A 9,481-nucleotide genomic window follows, 5' to 3' on the forward strand; every position below is an offset into this window, starting at 1 on the left:
CCCGGTTATTAAAAACAAATATTCAGACGAAAGCATTGGGTTCCATCAGTAACATTTCTGGGCATGAAATGGTCTTGTGCCAACCTGAACCGTAGTCGCGCATCTAGAACAGGATGTATGGTGCATGGAATCGAAGGGAAGAAACGAAACATGGTCGGTGCAGCCAGGGCTGCCTGGATTGAAGCCAAGATTTTACCGGTGTGGGGTTTGTCACGAGCATGAATTCCTAAGCTCACGCGACAAAGGATTAATGATGAGATGCTGACATTTGTACCCGATGAAGTCACTGCTTCTGTCAGGGCCAATGTACGTACATGTGCCGATGTGTACTGCTGCCAATGCAGGACCGGCTTCTCCGGCAAACTCTTTATCCCCCAAACAATAGTTAGGTATATCCTCAGGCTCAGCTGTATTCACGTCGACTTGGCGGTGAAGTCACCATCGATCTGTCCACTGTTATATGGTCGATTGGACGATGCCGTAGGTGAGCACTGACTTGTTGGAGCAGTCGGTTAGATCGATCCATCAGTAACCACCGCCATCAGCGTTTTACTACGCAGTACAGTACTACTGACGCGCGTGCGAAAAGCCACGTGCTCTGCTGTATGATGTGCGTGCGATGGCGGTTCGCTGGTTCCCTTCGTGGTGTCACTGGTGTGGTCGATCCGCTCGATCGATCCACCCATACGCACCATCGCAGTATTACGTCAAGGTCTGCATCCTCAGCGGTTCAGCCGTACGTATATACTGGCCCGGGTCATCAAAGAAGCAGATACAACTTCGGCTTTCACATGCTAGCGTGGTCGGTCATCGATGGAAATGGACCAGCCGCCAATCTATTGCCGCGTTTGGCCAATCTTTTTGTCTCGTCGGGGAGGGTCCAGCCGCGTTCGTTCCTGAAGCAAATCAACAGTCGTATAGACGTACGTATTAGCATGGCACCACCTCTGTGCTGTAGATGCAGCCAGCGCAGCTCACTTCTCGCTAGCGGACGGACTACCCTAGGCACTTGCAGCGGTGTACGTGCATACGGCATGGGGCGTGCCAATCTGGTTGACGGGCGAGGCTGGCACACACTGATCAGGATCAAAGGGGGGACGCCGGCTAAAACCCAGCTGCTGCTGCTGCTCCAGTGCTTCTTTATCCACAGGTGCTCCGGTGCTGATATTCTGTACGATCGAGATTCGGTTTTTGTCCACACTGAAGGAAAAAAGGGTTGCCGCCTTTGTTTTTCTGTTTTTGGCGCCTTTGTTCGCCGGATACAAACAATGTATGCAGTGCCAGCCCAACCGAGTTCTTTCGGTGGTTTGGGCCACTATTATTCCCTCGCAGCTAACGGGCTGCCACACCGCGGAATATAAGGACATGCTTGAGGCCTATAAGTAACAATTGTTGCGTAGTGAATTAGTGATTGCATGATTCACCAAAGACCTCCTTAGAACCCTCCTTGACAGTTGACACATGTGATAATAGCCTCGGACTGCCACGAAGTGGTTACGAACATCAACAAGGGCACGGGAGGCATATATGCTGGCATTGTGAAGAGATCAAAGCAACTTCTACGCAGTTTGCGATATGTTCTTTCATCTTTGATTCTAATATAGAGGCACATAGCCTCACTAAGCACGTTTTATGCCTTTCTTTTGGGCGCCATGTGTGGCTCCTAGACACTCAGTACCTAAACATGATCCCAATATATTTGGACTTTGATTACCAATAAAGTGTGTTTTGACCCAAACAAACCAAACACCTCCTAACCCGCAAGAGCTATTTCTCGCCTAGAGCGATATGGGAGATTGTCTTGCTATAGGAGAGCAAGACCGGGCCGGCCCTTTTAGTGCAGTTTTCTCGTTCGAGGTACTCGCTCGCTATAGGTTCGCATTAGGCCGGATTTCTATGTTTTTGTTTTTTTGTTACTCTTCGGTTCTTTTTGTATTTTCACCGGTTTTCTTTGATTTTTCTTTTTCGTTTTATCCCGATTTCTTTCATTTTTGTATGTGTTTTTCTTTACCTTTTTAGAACCTTTGTTGATTGTTTCTTGGTCATCGGTTTCTTTTATATTTTTCATTGTTTTTCTTCATTTTATTTGTTTCTTTATTGGTTTTAATCTTTTATTAGTTTTCTGTATGGAACGTGAATATTTTTCCAAATATACCGAGTAATTTTTGAAAATACATATTTTTTATGTCTACTTTTTTCCATATAGATTGTATATTTTCTGTATACATTAGGAATATTTTTTACATATGCCTTTAATATTTTTCATATACATGCTTAACATTTTTCTAATACATGATTAACATTTTTCCAAAAAAAATTCGATATATGCTTTCCCATACACATTCTCCATATTTTGATACATCGGGGACATTTTCTATATACATGTTTAACATTTTTCATTTACACATTTAACAAATTTCTAATACATGATTAACATTTTCTAAAAACATATAATTTATGTCAACTTTTGTCACACACACACACTGTATATTTTTTGTATACATCAGGAATATTTTCTATGTACATGCTTACCATTTTTTAAATACACGATTAACATTTTTAGAACATATATTTTTTGTGTCTACTTTTTTCATACACATTCTACATTTTTCGTTTATATAAGGAATTTTTTATACACGCTTAACATTTTAAAACACGTGATTCATTTGTTTGAGAAACATGATTAAGTTTTTTCAACATACATATTCTCGATGTCTATTTTTTATACATGTTTAACATTCTTAGAAACATTATTAATATTTTCTAAATACATGATAACGTTTTTTATACATGATTAACATTTGTAACATGTATGGTTAGTATTTTCATTTTAATATTAAAATGATTTTTATAATAGTAATAACTTTTTTGGAAATATAAACAAAAGTAAGAAAACAAGGGAATAGAGAAAAGAAAAAATGTGAAAAAAGGAAAGGCAACAAAGAAAGAACTACCAACCTTGGCCGGCTCATTTATGGCGATTCCCTACGCAAGCAAGCGCTACAGCTCGCGTCGGGCAATATATAGCCGTGCCCCTCCACCACCCATGCCGCACGGTGCGTGGCTTCTAAGGGTCAACCGTGCACCCTGCACGTGCTTTGAACCGACTCATGAGCGGGGCGGGGCGCCCATATATTTTATATTTTTTTAACTAAAAGATGTTCATAAATTCAATAATATGCTATGGATTAAATATGATTCATCAATTTGGAAAAATGCTTTGGATTATATATGATTCATAAATTTGAAAATGTGTTGGATTAAATATGATTCATCAATTTGATTGTTGCTTCGAATATTAAAATGTACCAGGATTTCAAACAATGTTCCAAATTTCAAATAATATTCATAAATTTTAAATATGGTCATGATTTTTTATATTCAAGTATTTAAAAATAGTTCACGAATTTGAGAATTTTTCTGAATTTTAAAAACTGTTTGAATTTAAATAAATGTTTGAAATTTCAGAAAAGTTTTATGAGTTTTAAAAATGTTCCTAAATTTCAAAAATATTCGCAAAAAGGAAAAAGGAAATAAAAACCAAAGCAAAGACATAGAGAAAAAAGAAAAAAAAGTTTTGGGAAGGTTCTAGAACTTTCTTAAAGCCAATGGTCAAACAACAAATGGACATGCCCATGTTGTGTCACAGCCACTCCAGAGGTGGAAACGTGCGCTATCGGCCGTGTTACACGGAAAATTTGAATCGCCAATTCAACCATCATTCCCCAGCAATCCGCGGCATTTTTTTGGAAGAAAAACCAGGGGGAAGAGTACTACATGAAAAACACACGCGCGTGTGCGCGCGCACACACACACACCTTATAGCATCTTCAATAGATGATGTAAAACTTAGTGATGCAAAAAAGCGATTATAGGGTAGGAGAGAGATGATTTATATGCGCTGATGTTGTCCAATAGATTCCAAAAATTGGTGCCTAAAAATTGGAAAGTTGTTGTTGTTCCGATAGATCCAATGGTGGGGGAGGATTGGAGGCTAATTTGATGATCGCCGATAGCCAAGCTCAATTTCGGCCAATGGAGCTCGCTAGGCCGCCAAGGACAAAAGTTGGGAGGGACCAGGAGCCGGGGTGGGGTGGGGGTGCGGCCAAATTTGGTGATGGCGCCGCCCAGCCCCTCGAAGAGCTACGAATGGGGCCAGAGATTCGGTAGTGGTCGTGCTGGTCGTTTGGAAATTGCACAAACACCAATTGACCTTGGTGGGTAGTGACGCGGTGAAGGCCATCTCATGCAGTGGAGGTGGGCGTGGTATGGCCAGAACCTGTAGCATTCTGAGCTTCTACGACGGCGGTCGGGATCACAATGGTTGTCTTAGTCGACGGGAACGAGTTGCGGGGTGGCGACAAGGACGAGGGCAGTCGCTGGAGTGGTGGCCGTGGTGACATGCGACGAGAATTGACCAACGATCTGGCAAAGTGGAAATTTCAGAGTGGCAGTTGGGTTCCCGCGCGCAGTTGTGTCATCCATCATTGTCTGTTGCGCCTCTACAGCTTGAGTGCAAGGGAGGGCCGGTGGCGATCCTATGTGTAGGAGGAGGAAGGTACACAGAGAAGGGGCTAGGGGAGGGGTTGCATGAGGAGGAGGACGGGCATCAGCAACGTAGAGGAGGGGTTAGGATTAGGGAAGTGGGGAGTGGAGGGCGGAAGTGAGGAGAGGACAGGCATGGCTCGGTCTCCACCACGGACGAGACCGATATTTATGGGCCCGGGTGAAATGACTAAAATGTCCCGATGAGAGCATGAAATTTTCGTTTTATTGCAATTGGAATTTTATACAACGGTTGAGCTCGATCGTGGTGAAATTCTAATTGGCTCACATCAAAACAGCCCGAGACCCAACGGCCAGGATTGCAGAGGAAAAACGATCAGATGGTCCAGAATGCCAAATCGCTGTGAGAAGCTCAATCCCTAGGGTCTGTACTACTGGGATATGTCCAACCTCATACAGGCTCCGGGTTTTCACTTTTTTATCTTCCACTTTAGGGGGTGTTTGTTTACATGGACTTATTAGTATAGGAATTTAAAAAAGTCCTTTTTAGTCCCATCTAAACCAAACAAAAGAGACTTATATAAACTTAAAGTGGGCATTTAGGACTTATGAAAGAAGACCCTCAAGAAGAGTCTTTTTGAGACTTTTAGTTATAACATGATCTCTTAGTCCATGTTTAGTCCCAGAAACCAAACAGATAAAGGAACAGGCAGAGACTTTTTAAAGACTAGCGACTTTTAAGGTTTTTTTTTGAAGGAGACTTTTAAGTTGGGACTAAAAAAAGTCTTAAGACTTATGAATCAAACAAGGCCTTAGACTGTCACGTTATATTGACCCTTTTTATCGTCATGTCGTTATTTGGTTGTCAAAATCGTGTTAGGTGGATGATCTCGATCGGCCGGTCTCGAGCTTAATCGGAACACACATGCGAGAATTGTTCAACGTTGATGTTACTTCCGCGCGGCTTACATTGGCTCCATCCGAGGGATGGATCAACGGTCACAAATTAATCGGTGTTTATCTTACCTTTAGTTGACCGGTCAGTTTTCTGGCATGCGTAGACCGAGGGGCCAGGCATACGTACGTGTTCGTACACTCGATGTATACTCAGTATGAGCGTGACAGGTCTGTAATACACACACCTCAGTACCTCACTGACCCGATAATCCCAGTCAATGTTCTGGTTATTTTCTCCAAAAAAAACTGGTATTTATACAACTCGTGAGGAATTTACACATGTTCTAATTAGTAGCTATCGGTGTGAACTTACACATGTCATAATGCCTGAAGAATTTTCCGCGAAGGGAAAAATGCTTTCTGAAGAATGGTTCGCCGCAGCCTCTTGGTTCTTTAGTTTTCCCCCTTTTTATAGTAGGTGAATTCGTTTAGTCGTTGACCTTTGAGGTTTGAACATCCATCCAAAATCCAAGCAATCAAATAATCAAATGCTCATTATCCGCTGGCGCTGCTACGTTTCATACGACGGATGAACGACTCGCACGGCAGCTAAGCGAAACAATATAGGAAAAAACTGAGGGCATCTCTAACGCCAATTCTTAAACCACCCGCAACCGTTCGGACGTAACTGTTCAAATCCCGGAAACCATCCAAGGCCGGCCCCCATATGTCCACAGAGCAGTACGGACTATGATTTTCCCACAAACTGGAACCAAATGCGTGAGGCCTTTGCGGGAGTCCAGACACGAAACACGCCAGACTATGTCGCCCACTGAAAGGATCGATATGGTTGACTAGAGGGGAGGAGGGGGGCGAATAGGCAACTAACAATTTTTAGCTTTTCTTTACCAAATTAAACTTTGCATCAAAGTAGGTTGTCTAGATGTGCAACTAGGTGAGCAACCTATATGATGCAACAACAACAAGCACACAAGTAAGCAAGGGAAGTAACACTAATAAGTTTGCACAAGTAAAGGTAAGAAATAATCAAGAGTGGAGCCGGTGAAGACGAGGATGTGTTACCGAAATTCCTTCTTTTTGAGAGGAAATACGTCTTCGTTGGAGCGGTGTGGAGGCACAATGCTCCCCAAGAAGCCACTAGGGCCATCGTATTCTTCTCACGCCTCACACAATGCGAGATGCGGTGATTCCACTATTGCACTAGTGCAGAACCGGGCAATAGCACCGGTTCATAAGGGGCTTTAGTGTCGGTTCGGTAACCGGCACTAAATTGTAGGCATTAAAGGCCCCCACTCCTTTAGTACCGGTTCAGCACGAACCGGTGCTAAAGGGCAAACACGTGGCACGAGCCAGCTCCGTGGGCGCGTAGGACATTAGTACCGGTTGGTAACACAAACCAGTACTAAATGTTTTGGTGTGTTTTAGTTTTATTTTTTATTTTTACTTTAATTTTGTGTTTTCAATTTAATTTAGTGATTGTTTTACATTATAATGAGTTGTTAAATCATTAGGTGATTAGTTTGACTGGATGCGTGTGGATCCTAGCTAAGTCATCAAGTATATGTCATATCCATATTATATATACTTGATCACCTACTTAAGTGATCGAGGTAATATGGATATGGCATATACTTGATCACTTAGCTAGAATCCATCCAGTTGAAACTAATATGCAATTTCTTTTATAAATGATATAATAACTCATTATCATCATCATATTAATTAGTATAAAAACTCTTGCATCATATGTATCATCACCAACGGTTTTCATAGCAAAGATATCATCGAGTTCAACATGGTAATGATATTATAAGCGGTCATAACACCACAAAAGCAAATCACTCATTGAGATTAAGTTCAGAACAAAGAACACGGACATGAAAGGACAAGTACTAAGAGCATGAACTAGCTAATTAATCACTCGTGCTGTTCTCTCTCAGGTAAAATAGCATAGAACATGTATAGCTTTGCTGATTCATCATATTAGAGCATGCAGATGAATCTGTCTCCTAATCGTGGGTTGCGCTTCTGACTGCTGCCCCCTAGTACTTCTCTGTGATCGTTCACAATTTTGCTCCAGTCTTTTACTATTAAGCATTCCTCGCTATTAGAAATCCTGAATGCACTAAAGTGCATTGTAGGATATCTTGGCCGTAAGCTAACAATATTCATGGTACCTTTAGTCTCGATCCAATCAGGCACAACATTCATCGGGAGTCCCTGTTGAAGAACATCGTATATATTAACATACTTAGCAATGAAGTTTAGCTTAAAAAAATAATGTATGCAAAAAATGCACTGAGGAGAAATAGTAGAAATCTTACCATCTTTTCTAAATATATGTGACCGTAGTTCAGTATGAACACTATTGATCGCACGTTTTGAGTATTAACATTTCTAAGTGCAGGAAAGAAATTTATCTTGACAGCATGAAGATCCTCAAGCCATGAAACATAATGACTTGTCTCTTCGCAGTTTAGTTCAGCACCGGGACAGTGGACGGTCCTGTCTACCAAGCACCGGACATGTTTGCTTGATTGGAAGTAAGCTGTCAATATAAATTGAGATCTATTAATTATTCAACTGGTTCAAATAATCTCATATCGAAGACATAAATATGGTTGAGAAACTCACATAATGGTAGAACTGAAGGCGTCTGCACATCGACCCTGATGTCTCTATTACCTTCAATATCATCTTCCAGACGAATATCAAAGGTGATAACCATATCAGGCTCAAATGTATAAGCCTTGCATAGTGCTTGCCAAGTTTTGCATTCAAAATAGGTATATGTGTCTGCATTGTATAATTTGACGTTGAAGATATAACCATGCTCGGTCTTCAAGTAAACTCTTTTTACCTCCATAGTTTCGTTAGGACTGAAACATATCTTATCCAAGACAAAAATTCTTGCATGGCAGGGGATACGCTAGTAGAATAGTGAAAAATTAAAATTAAAAGGTGAAGCAAAAGAAGCATAAGTCATGCTTAATTACGAAAAAAGACTTATCGTTGTGACTTACTGTATCCACTTCGAAGTTCTCATCCAGCTTGATGCTGAACCGTCTATCATCAACTAGAAAATTTCTGCCGCACAGGCCGCGCTGGTCTTCGCAGTATTCGCACATAATGAAATCGTGTTCGTCGTCAGACGACATTCCTATGTTCATAGGTGAAACATTAAACACTTATTAGTTCTATTAATTCAACTAATTCTGTTAATTCAACTAAGCACTTACGAAGAATATACCTAATTAATTGAATTAATTCAACTAACTAGTTCAACTAATTAATTCAACTAAACTAGTTCTGTTAATTAGATAATGAAATCTCATATAACTAAATTAAATATATATCTAACATATAATTAATATCTAATATCTAACATATATGTTCATATATAAGTGAAACATCAAACACTTACTAGTTCTATTAAATCAAGTAAATAAACTAGTTCTATTAATTCAACTAAGCATTTACTAAAAATAAACTAGTTCTATTAATTTCTTACTAAAATAAAGTAGGTAGTTCTATATAGTAATATTTTGATTAGATCATCAAATCTCATATATCTAAATTTTCTTACTAAAAATAAACTTGTTCTATTAATTTTCATACTAAAAATAAACTAGCTATATTAATTCAACTAGTTCAAATCTCATATATATACCTAATTAATATCTAGCTATACTAATTCAACTAGTTCTACTTGTTCTAATTCATGTAAAATATATTTGACATTAATATTTAACATCTTTTCCATATAATTCATCTAACATTAACATTCTAACATTATTATCTACGTAATTTATCTAACATTAATCTAAACAACAGAAAATAAAATAAGTAAAAACAATGTGTGTGTGTGTGGTGTGTGTGTGTCTGTGTGTGTGTGTGTGGTGTGTGTGTGTGTGTGTCTCTCTGTGTGTGTGTGTGTACGACCGGGGGGCGGCGGCGTATGGGCGGCGGCGGGCGACGACGGGGGGACGGGCGCGGCGGGCGAGAGGCGGTGGCGACGTACGGGCGCGGCAGGGGCGATGAGCCGGGAGGTGACGGC

The sequence above is a fragment of the Triticum dicoccoides genome, chromosome 4A (genome assembly GCF_002162155.2).
Source record: "Triticum dicoccoides isolate Atlit2015 ecotype Zavitan chromosome 4A, WEW_v2.0, whole genome shotgun sequence".
NCBI classification, from domain to species: Eukaryota; Viridiplantae; Streptophyta; class Magnoliopsida; order Poales; family Poaceae; genus Triticum; species Triticum dicoccoides.